The following is a 13,078-nucleotide window of genomic DNA, read 5'->3' as shown; positions in this document are numbered from 1 at the left end:
CAGAAGGAGGAGACTTAAAGGCTTTACAACACTTTTGAGCTCTTAGAATCACAGAAAAGATCAAGATTTCGGTGTAGGTCTGTATCTTTTCAGTGCTGAATGGGTTGGGAATTTATAGGCCCCAACCCAATTCAAATTTGGAGCTCAAAACAATCAAATCCCGGAATTCTGGGATCAGGCGGTTGCACCTCTTGACTGGAGAGGTTGCACTGCCTGGCAGAGCTCGAAGACCGAGCTCAGGCGGTGCCACCTCTCTGCCAGGGAGGTTGCACCGCCCAGTCTTGCTCGAAGACTGAGCTCAGGCGGTGCCACCTCTCTGCCAGGGAGGTTGCACCGCCCAGTCTTACTCGAAGACTGAGCTCAGGCGGTGCCACCTCTCTGCCAGGGAGGTTGCACCGCCCAGTCTTGCTCGAAGACTGAGCTCAGGCGGTACCACCTCCCGGCTGGAGAGGTTGCACCGCCCAGTCTCGCTGGGAAGCCTAGCCCAGGCGGTGCCACCTCCTGGCCTGGGCGGTTGCACCTCCTGGTGCAATCAGGGTCCGAATGGTTCATTCCATTCGGCCCAATTTCAATCTTTCAGGGGCCCAATTGCCCCAAGATTAAGCCAATGGGATCACCTCCCATTTTCCAACTTAATCAATGTGCTAACTACGATTAAATCTAAGACAACTTCTGCAGCTTTGCTTCGGTGCGTCAATCGCTCCTTCCGGCGAGTTTCCGGCGAACTTCCGTCGATCATCCGATGAACCCTCGGTGATGCTCCTGCGGACTTCCGGCAAACTCCTGGACTTTGCGACGATCCATTTGGCAAGTTCCGACGAGCTTCGCTTGGCAAGCTTCTGGACTTCTCGGATCTGTTCTCGCAGAACCTCCGACGACCGTCCGAACTTCCGTCGAACTCTCGAACTCCCAACGTGATCATGAACTTGACTCCGGCGCAACTCCTGCTGCTTGTCTATCTTTCATCGTAGTTAATCCTGCACACTTATCTCAACACATAGATTAGACAACAAATGACAATTGACTTCATCATCAAAATCCGAGATTCAACAGAAAATGGCTCCTAAGAGATCAAACGGAATAAGGATTGAAGGAGATTCATATAACCATGACCTTTTTAGATCAAAAGAGGTAGCCCTTAGCTTTCCAAAATTTGAAACATGATGTGTCCATAAGGGAAAATACGTTGATTTGGATGAACTAGAGGACTTAGATCCCATTAGGTGGTTTGCACACCTAGAAGCTGTACCTCTACTACAAATAGAGGAACCAATCTATCCACAGTTAGTGAGATTGTTCTATGCCAACCTATATGAAGACAATGATAGCCTAAGCACTTACATTCTAGGAACACCCATTAGAATATTTGACAGCACCATTTGTGAGCTAATTGGCATAACTGAAAAAGATAGGGGATGCTATTTTAAAGGTAAATGGGACGTCAAGAAAATAGGAGCAACCTATGCCGAAGCCGTAAAAACAATTTTTGCAAATCCAAACCTTGACTTCTTACCCAAGAGCTGTGAACACTTAATGCCTTTCAACTCTAAAATTCTTCATCACATTATCACAAGCATCATATTCCCCAAACAATTTCATCTTGACGAAGTAAGTCAAATAGAGATAGGAACCATGTATTGGATTATGACCGGTCAGCATAATTGTTTTGGGTATTTAATTCGCCAACACATGCAGGAAATTATGACTAAAGATACTATATTGCCATATGGGAGGTTAATCACTAGAATTCTTCATGCCTATGACATTTGCATTCCACCCGATGAAGAATCTATTCAAAATGATCGATATAACATAATAAATAAAAACCTGCTGAAAAGACTTAGGTGCACTTTTAGCAATGGCATATGGGTTAGGCAGCCTAGAAGGACGGATCCAATTCCTACACCAATAGAACAACCCGAAACACCAATTCTTATGGGAAATGAATATCCTCCTCCTAGTCCCTTTGGCGCAGCACCTTCAGCTCCTGTTTCCTCCTCTGAAGATATCATTATGGCGGAGCTATCTCAGATCAAATCACAGCAAGAACAAATTCAGAATCAACAAGTTGAAATTTTGAAGACACTACGACAGATGAATGAAAAAATAGATATCATGTATCAGCACTGTGGATTACCTCCTAAGGATTAAATTGATGTATCTTTTTATTCTGTTCTGTTTGCTTTTAAAAACAAGTTCATGTTTGTCATCGATTGTACGATAACTGATCTTTCCTTTTAGATAACTACTGTCTTAATCTGCATAGATGATGATGTCTTTTGGATAAACTATTTCTGGCAAATTTGAATGATGAACTTTGATAAATGCTAAACCTTTTTCTATGATCATCAATTAGCTGGCTTGTCTCTTTTTGTTGATGACAAAGGGGGAGAAGTGATGACTTACACCAGAACGATAGCATGACTAATTTGAATTACAAAAACTTGTGTGATATGAATGTCTTACATGACTTGCAAATCCTTGAAAATATCACAAGATTGATATCATGAAATTTATATTGAAAATCTTTATCTTCTGTCGTAGCAAAATTCGTCTCTTATCATTTAACTTATGATTTTCATCGAAGTTTCATACTTACTATTGTTTAATGAGGATAACGATAAGTTCTACGATTAGAACTTATCGGGATATGCTTGAATCCAATGGGATGGAATTCAAGTGTTTTTTATCTTCTCATAATATGGCATATAGATAGGGGGAGTAATGTTTAACTCCGTCATCAATTGATTGTCATCATCAAAAAGGGGGAGATTGTTGAATCTCGAATTTTGATGATATAATCAATTGATGGGTTAATTGATCTAATTCATATTATTGAGTTAAGTGTGCAGGATTAACTATGATAACCAGAAAATATAAAGCAAGGATACCGGAGTCGAGCTCGATGGACGTTTAAGAGACCGAAGAATCATCGGAGATGCTGCCGGAACCAACCGAGAAGAAATCGGGAACGTGTCAGAAGTTCGCCGAAGAAATCATCGGAGGCTCGCGGAGATCACCAAGAAGGCTCGGCTACTCGTTAAAGTCATCACAAAGATTGGGAGCTTGCAGGGAGTCCGTCGGAAGAAGTTCGTCGGAAAGCTCGCCGGAACAAGACTCGACGTTCGCAGTTAAAAAACTTGCTTAGGATATTTTTTTTTTGTGTTATGTAGTTCACCTGTAATTAAGATTAGGATTAAGAGATAATCCTATATCCTGGTTAGGGGCCAACTGGGCCCAAAGTCAGATTTGGTTTGGGCTAAAATTAAGCCAAACACCCGAGTGCTGGGCGGTGACACCTCTTGGCTGGGCGGTTGCACCGTCCAGCACCCGAGCGCTGGGCGGTGGCACCTCCAGCATTGGGAACCCTAAGAGGAGTCAAATTTTGGAGCCCAAAATTTGAATCCTCTTGAGGCCTATAAATACCCCTCAAATCTCAGCTGAGGTTACAACTTTTGAGAAGCATTTTGATTGAGAGAAAAGTCTTAGAAAGTCTTAGCAAGTCTTGTTTTCAATTTGCTAGAGAGTTCTCCTCCTTCTTTCTTATTGAAAATTTGTAAGAGGTTGAGCTGCTTGTAAAAGGTTGTAAGAGGGGTGTTTACCCTTCCATTTCAAGAGACTTGCTAGTGGAAGGTGGGAGCCTCATCGAAGAGGGGCCTCGCAAGTGGAGTAGGTCATTTGACCGAACCACTCTAAAAATCGACGTAATCTCTGGTTTGTATTTTATTATTGTCATTTACATTACTGCAAATCTTCTTACTGCTTTAGTTCCTTATTACCCTTGCTGCGCAACTTTAAGAATACGCTTTCAAGTTAAACTTTTCAAGTTCCATTCTTATCGTACGAAAGATTTTGTTAAAATCGAAGTTTTAATCCGCTGCACTAATTCACCCCCCCCTCTTAGTGCCGCTCCGATCCTAACACGTGTGACTTAACATGTAATCTTTTTACTTATTATATTTTGACATTTATCACTTTATATTGACTATTACATATATGCATGTATATATTGTGATGTCCTTGGATCTGTGCAATAAGAATCAGATCATGATGAGATCAAGATAATGAGACCGATTCACCTTTAAACATAAATCCTAAATAATCTCGGTCATAGGTTACTCGAAAGGGACATCGAGATAATCAGACAGACTGGTGTGCTGTATACCCATCCGTATGATGGACGCAGCTGGTCTCATAGCTGCTCATGTGGGGACACTAGGGATACAGTATAGGTGCTCATTGGAGAATGAGTTCACTGATTGATCCGCTTACAGAATGCTGGATGGTTAATAATGCCTTATTATTAGTCAGCGATTTCATAGACTCAGTGGTGTATCTAGTCCTTAGACTTGAGAAACCAAGGATGTCTTGTAAGAGTGCTCCATTCTTTGATACCGGACTTATAGGTTTGGATATCCCAGATCTAGTACAGCCGATCATTGGGAGTGACAACCGACCGTATGAGGGCTATTGAGTGTCGATAGAGGATCATCCACTCTCAGCATCATAAGAAGAATATCCTATATGTTCTTGCTCAGATAAATCCCAAGTTAGGGTCATTTGAATTGAGAGAGAAAGAGTTCTCCGAGAGAATTCGATTAGAGCGAGGCTCGAGTAGAAACCATATGGGTCTGGTAGCACCATACCTGGTATATGGTCTCTGGGATATTAGATAGATAAGAGACTATAGGTACATGGTAACTGAGGATAGACAAGTCTAATGGATTGGATTCCCCTGTATCGTCTAGGGACTACGGCGTAGTGGCCTAGTACATCCATAGTCGATGAGTAGAGTGAATTATTATAGAGATAATAATTCATCGAGTCAGAAGGAGTTCTGACAGGTATGACTCACTTCCAGCTCAATATTGGGCCTTGAGGGTCACATACATATGGTAGGCATTGCGATGAGTAGAGGTTTGGATATGAGATATCCGAAGGAGCCCCTATCTTATTGGATATCTAATAAGCCCCTGAATTATTGGATCCTTTGGATGAGATCCAATAAGTGTTGAATCTCGTATTTTGATGATGAAACCAATTGATAATATTTATGATTTGATCTACATTTTGAGTGACGTAGGATGCTTCGATCAAGATGAGACAATTAAAGCAGGAAGAATCATGTTGGGCTAGAGGAAAACATGTCAGAAGATTGGGCGTCGGGCCGAAGGATCGGTCGACGTATTGATAGAAGGCTTCAGGCAATGGATTCGGGCATCGGGCCAAGAAGAGCGGATATTGCACCAAGGATATTGGAGTTACAGAGTCAACTGGCCGATTGGGCAATAGGCCACAAGAGAGGACGATGCGCCGAAGAATCAGACGAAGCATCGAGGGATCAATGACATGCCGGACAACATGATTAATGCTTAGTATTAATTGTCTAGATCGAAGTATATTTTACATGTGTAGGATTAACTACGATAGCAAGGAATGAAGTGAAAAGAAGTCATAGAGTCAAAGATGTGATTTCGTTGGAAGTTCGAGAGTTTGTCGGAAGTCCGAACATTCGTCGGAAGTTCTGTCGGAACCAGCCGAGAAGTCTCGGAGCTTGCTAGAGAAGCTTGTTGGAACTTGCCAAGAAGATCGTCGTGAAGTCTAGGAGCTTATCGGGAGTCCACTGTGTTGAATCTCGGATTTTGATGATGAAATCAATTGTCAAATGTTTGTCTAATCTGTGTGTTGAGATAAGTGTGTAGGATTAACTACGATGAAAGTAAGACATGCAGCAGGAGTTACGCCGGAGTCATGACAATGATCACGTTGGGAGTTCAAGAGCTCGACGAAAGTTCGGACAGTCGTCGGAGGTTCTGCAGGAACAAATCCGAGAAGTCCAGAAGCTTGCCAAAGGAGCTCGTCGGAACTTGCCAAGTGGATCGTCGCAAGTCCAGGAGTTTGCCGGAAGTCCGCAGGAGGATCACCGAGGGTTCGTCGGATGATCGACGGAAGTTCGCTGGAAACTTGCCGGAAGAAGCGATTGACGCACCGGAGCAAGCTACAGAATATGTCTTAGGAAATAATCGTAGTTAGCACATTGATTAAGTTAGAAATGGGAGGTGATCCCATTAGCTTAATCTTGGGGCAATTGGGCCCCTGAAAGAATCAAATTGGGCCGAATGGATTAACCCATTCGGACCCTGATTGCTGTGGGAGGTGCAACCGCCCAAGCCAGGAGGTAGCACCGCCCAGACTATGTCTCCCAGCGAGGCTGGGCGGTGCAACTGCCCCAGCCAAGAGGTGGCACCGCCCCGGGCTCAGTCTCCGAGCGAGATTGGGCGGTGCAACCTCTTCTGCCAAGAGGTAGCACCGCTAGAGCTTAAGTTTCGAGCTCTGCCAGGCGGTGCAACCTCCCTAGTCAGGCGGTGCAACCGCCTGAGCTCGGTCTTCGAGCTCTGGCAGAGAGGTGCAACCGCCCCTGACAGAGGTGGCACTGCCCAGAGGCTCAGTCTTCGAGCTCTGCCAAGCAGTGCAACCGCCCCAGTCAGTAGGTGCAACCGCCTGATCCAAGAATTCCGGGAATTGACAGAATTGAGCTCCAAATTTGAACTGGGTTGGGGCCTATAAATACCCCACCCATTCAGCACTGAAAGCACAGAACACACACTTGAAATCTTGCTGTCTTTCTGTGGTTCTTAGAGCTCAAAACTGCTAGTTCTCCTCTTTCTGTTCTTCAAAGTTTGTGTTGTAAAGAGAGGAGAGAAAACTTCTGTAAGGGTTGTCTCCTAAGCCCGTCAAAAGGAGTGAATCTATAAGAAGGTGGTTGGCCTTCGCCTATTGAAGGAAGGCCTCTAGTTGACGTCGGTGACCTCATCGGTGGAGGAAGCCAAAAGTGGAGTAGGTCAAGATTGACCGAACCACTCTAAATCTCGGTTTGCATTTCTTTTAAGCATTTTACCTTCACTGCAAACGTCTCAATAGTTACTGCCCTCTGCGATTTTACAAACAAGTTTCAATGTTTAGACGTAAATTTGCGTTTAGACGTAAATCTGCGTTTAGACGTAAATCTGCGTTTAGACGTAAATCTGCTTTTTCGTATGATCATCATATTGCAGATTGCATTTACGTTTTGAGCTTTACCAATACTGCACACTGCCTTTATACTCCTGCTTAAACTGTGTCTTATCTAATCAAGTGATTTACGAATCAGCATTTAGACGTAAATCAGTTTCTTCGTACGAACTTCGGATTTCAGTTTGCGCCGATATTCTGGTTTTCATCATAGCTGCAAACTGCCTGCTTAGTTTGACATTAACATTGATTAGTATCAACTTTCATATAGAAGTTGTTTTTATCGGTCAAACACAGCTTTCGATTTTAATCGTAGAAAGTTTTCCGTTGCACTAATTCACCCCCCCCCCCTCTTAGTGCTCTCGAACGGATTAAAACCCAAGAGAGATGGCTTATGCCAAAAACCAAGAGGGCCATTCTATTACACGTCCACCCATGTTTAATGGGACGGACTACACCTATTGGAAGACCCGAATGAGGATCTTTCTTATCTCTATGGATGTTGAACTTTGGAATCTTGTCGAAAATGGTTTTTCGAAGTCTTCTCTTCCAATGATCAATTGGAATGATTTGGAGAAGAAGGCTTTCGCTCTCAATGCAAAGGCTATGAATGCCTTATTTTGCGCACTTGATAAAAACGAGTTTAATCGTGTTTCTATTTATGAAACTGCATTCGATATTTGGCACACACTCGAAGTGACTCATGAAGGCACAAGTAGAGTGAAAGAGTCAAAAATCAATCTTTTGTTACACTCTTTCGAACTTTTCCGAATGAAACCGAGTGAGACTATTGGCGACATGTTTATCCATTTCACGGATGTCGTCAACGGTCTAAAAGGACTCGGAAAAAGTTTTTCGGATTTTGAGCTCGTAAATAAGATTCTAAGATCCCTTCCTAAGAGTTGGGATCCTAAAGTCACTGCTATTCAAGAGGCAAAAGATCTAAACAACTTCCCTCTTGAAGAACTAATTGGGTCATTAATGACCTATGAGATGACTTGCAAAGCTCATGAAGAGCAAGAAGACATCATTCCAAAGAACAGGAAGGATATGGCACTTAGAACTTTGGAAGACCACTTGAAAGAAAACTCAAGTGATGAGGACTGTGACGATGACTTAGCACTTCTAACAAGAAAATTTAAAAAATTCATTAAAAGAAACAAGTTTAAGAATGACACTAAAAATAAACTTGAACCCAAGAAGGACCAAGTTATTTGCTATGAGTGCAAAAAGCCGGGACACTACAAGAGTGATTGTCCCCAAGCCAAAAAGAGAACAACAAAGAAGAAGGCGCTCAAAGCAACATGGGATGATTCGAGCGTATCCGAAGAAGAGGAGTCCAACACCGAGCAAGATGCTCATTACGCCTTAATGGCCATCGGAGATGAGGTAACAAATTTATTAGATGCTGATTTATCTTTCGATGAATTATTAAATGCCTTCCATGACTTATTTGATGAATGCAAGATTATCAATAGAAAATACAAATTGCTAAAAAAGGAGCATGATAGTCTTACTTGTGATTTTAATAAGTTAAAAACTGAATATCATGATAGTTTAAATTCATGTATCAAATGCATGATCTAGAAACTCTCCAAAAAGAAAACCTACTACTTAAGGACACCTTGAAGAAATTCGAGGTTGGTAGCAAGTCATTGAACATGATCCTTGCAAACAAGGGTCACGTTCCAAAAAGGAGTGGAATTGGATTTGTGAGAAGTCCTCACCGAAATCCAACCATCTTCATAAAAGGCCCCATCTTACATGTTCAACACCAAACCAAATGCAACTTTTGTTGTAAATTTGGACACAAGACGCATTATTGTCCATTCAACAAAATAAGTCCAAACAAACTGACTTGGGTTCCTAAAGGAACCATGATAAAATCTATGCAATATGATAAACAATGTAGATCTATCTTTGAGGCACCCAAAAGCAAATGGGTACCTAAAAATCATCCTTTCTTGTACAAACTCACACCATCGCAAGCTAGGAGCAAGAGATGGTACCTTGATAGTGGATGCTCAAGGCATATGACCGGAGATCCATCTCAATTCTCTAAGCTCACTAGCATAGACGAAGGCTATGTCACCTTCGGAGACAACAACAAGAGTAAAATCATTGGCAAAGGAACCATAGGTAACAAATCCAACTTTTTTATTGAAGATGTTTTGTTAGTTGATGGTTTAAAACATAACCTCTTGAGCATTAGTCAATTATGTGATAAAGGATACACTGTCAAATTCGAATCTAATGCTTGCATCATTGAAAAACCACATAAAAACATGTCCATGATTGCATTAAAATAAAATAACGTATACACTATTGACATAAATGATTTGTGTAATGAAATGTGTTTTTCGGTTTTGAATGAGGATGCTTGGCTATGGCATAGAAGATTAGGTCATGCTAGCATGAAACTAATCACTCAAATATCATCTAAAGTACTTGTAAGAGGAATTCCTCATATCAAGTTCATCAAAGATAATGTATGTGATGCTTGCCAATTAGGTAAACAAATTAAGGATAGTTTCAAGACTAAGAATCAAATAAGCACCTCTAGGCCCTTACAATTGATCCATCTGGACTTGTTCGGACCAATCTCTACATCGAGTCTAGGAGGTAGCAAATACGCCTTTGTCATTGTTGATGACTATAGCAGATATACATGGACCTACTTCTTAAAACAGAAAATGAATGCTTTAGATATTTTACCAAGTTTTGTAAACTTGTTCAAAATGAGAAGGGTTCTATGATTTCATCAATTAGAAGTGATCATGGTGGAGAATTTCAAAACCATGATTTCCAAGTATTCTGTGAACTCAATGGATACAACCATAATTTCTCTACTCCAAGAAATCCTCAACAAAATGGGGTAGTAGAAAGAAAAAATCAAAATTTACAAGAAATGGCAAGAACCATGTTGAATGAACATAGCCTACCCAAATATTTTTGGGCCGAAGCCGTAAACACTGCATGCTATATTTTGAATAGAGTTCTAGTAAGACCCCTACTCACCAAAACTCCTTATGAGTTATGGAATAACAAAAAACCCAATGTTTCATATTTTAAAGTCTTTGGGTATAAGTGTTTTATCTTGAATGAAAAGGATAACTTAGGAAAAATTGATGCTAAATCCGATGAAGGAATCTTTCTTGGTTATTCTTCGGTTTCTAAAGCTTTTCGTATCTTCAATAAAAGAACTTTAATTATTGAAGAATCCATTCATGTTGTTTTCAATGAGATTTCCGAAATTAAGAAAAATGATCTTGATGATGATGTTAATTTTGATTCCTTGATTTTAAATTAAACCCCGTCTCCAACTGGCAACTTGGATGCATCCACTTCCCAGATTTCCTTACCCAAGGATTGGAAGTATATAGATGCTCATCCTAAGGAGCTAATCTTAGGGGAAACATCAAAGGGGGTTCAAACACGATCTTCTTTTAAAAATTTTTGTGCCAACGCCGCCTTTCTCTCACAAATTGAACCCAAATGTGTTGATGAAGCCATGAAAGATGATTCATGGATTATCACAATGCAAGATGAATTGAATCAATTTGAGAGAAATGAGGTGTGGATGCTTGTTCCTAGGCCAAATGACCATTTAGTTATTGGTCCTAAATGGGTCTTTAGAAACAAGCAAGATGAAAATGGTATCGTGGTTAGAAACAAGGCTAGATTAGTGGCCAAATGTTTCAATCAAGAAGAAGGTATCGATTATGAAGAAACCTTCACTCCTATGGCTCGATTAGAAGCCATAAGGATGCTCCTTGCCTACGCTAGTAGTAATAATTTTAAGTTGTTTCAAATGGATGTTAAAAGAGCTTTTCTTAAAGGCTTTATTTCCGAAGAAGTCTATGTTGAACAACCTCCTGGATTTGAAAATAATAGTCTCCCTAATCATGTGTTTAGATTAACTAAAGCTCTCTATGGTTTAAAACAAGCTCCAAGGGCTTGGTATGAGAGACTTAGTTCTTTTCTCATTGAAAATAATTTCATAAAAGGAAAGGTTGATACTACATTATTCATCAAGAATTTTGAAAATAATTTTCTCATTGTTCAAATTTATGTTGATGATATTATCTTTGGTTCTACGAATGAATCTCTCTGTGAATCTTTTGCTAAAACTATGAGTCTTGAATTCGAAATGAGTTTAATGGGAGAGTTAACATTCTTCTTAGGTTTACAAATCAAACAACTAAGCAATGGCATCTTTATTAGTCAAACTAAATATGCTATGAATTTACTAAAGAAGTTTAATATGAAGAACTTAAAAGCCATTAACACTCCTATGAGCACCTCCACTAAGTTAGAAATTGATGAAAGTGGAGAAAGCTTTGATCAAAAAACTTATAGGGGTATGATAGGAAGTTTACTTTACCTCACTGCAATAAGACCAGACATCATGTTCAGTGTAGGACTTTGTGCTAGATTTCAATCAAACCCTAAGATATCTCATCTCAAAGCAGTTAAAAGAATACTCAGATATCTTAATGGTACCACAAATCTAGGATTATGGTACCCAAAATCAGAGAATCTTGAGTTAATTGCTTATGCTGATGCGGACTTTGCTGGCTGTAGATTAGATAGAAAAAGCACATCAGGAACATGTCAATTCTTAGGACATGCCTTTGTTTCCTGGTCATCTAAGAAACAAAACTCGGTTGCACTATCAACAATCGAAGCTGAATATATTGCAGCAAGTGCATGCTGTGCACAAGTTGTATGGATGAAAAACACCTTAGAAGATTATAAAGTTCATCTTAAAAATATTCCAATTAAATGTGATAACACAAGTGCAATATGCTTAACAAAGAACCCTATACAACACTCAAGAACAAAACATATTGATATCAGACATCACTTTATACGAGATCATGTTACGAATCATGATGTAATCATAGAGTTCATTGATACTAAACATCAACTAGCTGATATTTTTACAAAACCTCTAAGTGAAGAACAATTTGATTTTATAAGAAGAGAATTAGGAATATTGTTGTGTCCGAATACTTAAATTAGCTAAAATTATTTTTCGGACTTTATTGAATGATCAAATCACTTGATTAGTATTACATGCTTTGGTATCACTTGATCAAATAACATGTTAGAAATTATGTTTTGGAAAAGTTCATTTCATTTTCGGATTTGCTTAACTATTTGAATGCTAAAAATCGGATTTTCCTGTACACTCTTATTTTTGGAAAAATGAGTTTCCTCTTTAATGCACAAAGAATTATAACATGCAAGGAGAAGAGGTATTCAAAGCATTATACGTGTCATGTCTTCCTTTATGTGCTTGATAACCTGCTTATATTGTTCTCCTGGAATCACATCTACCATGTTTTTTTGTTGATGACAAAGGGGGAGAAATATATGAATTGATATGGTTGCTATCACTGATGCTGATATGTTTGCTATCACTGATGTTGATATGGTTGCTATCACTGATGCTGATTTGTTTGCTATCACTGATGTTGATATGGTTGCTATCACTGATGCTATGATTAGGTCATACTTGCATCACCAAGAAATATATGATTGCTATCATTGCTATATGCCCTGTATCAAGATATCAAACAAAAATTTACATTGTACGAACTGATATCTTACCATGTGATGCAATGCTACACTTGCTAAATATTCATATCATGTAATGATATCAAAATCTTGCTTCACAGCTTTACATGTCGATATCTTACAATATGATGAATTGCTACAATTACCATCATTCAAACTTGTTATATTTGAAAATGAATGTCAAGCCTTGACATCATCTTCAAAGAGATACATCATGATAGGAATCTTGATAGGAATATGTCTCTAGAATTTATGAAGTTTTTAACTTCAAGAAGTATGGCACATAGACAGGGGGAGTTAAGGTTAACTCCATTATCAATTGATTGTCATCAACAAAAAGGGGGAGATTGTTGAATATCGGATTTTGATGATGAAATCAATTGTCAATTGTTTGTCTAATCTGTGTGTTGAGATAAGTGTGCAGGATTAACTACGATGAAAGTAAGACATGCAGCAGGAGTTGCGCCGGAGTCATGACAATGAT

This window comes from Musa acuminata, chromosome BXJ2-1, assembly GCF_036884655.1.
Source record: "Musa acuminata AAA Group cultivar baxijiao chromosome BXJ2-1, Cavendish_Baxijiao_AAA, whole genome shotgun sequence".
Lineage (NCBI taxonomy): Eukaryota > Viridiplantae > Streptophyta > Magnoliopsida > Zingiberales > Musaceae > Musa > Musa acuminata.
This window is presented reverse-complemented; position numbering follows the sequence as displayed.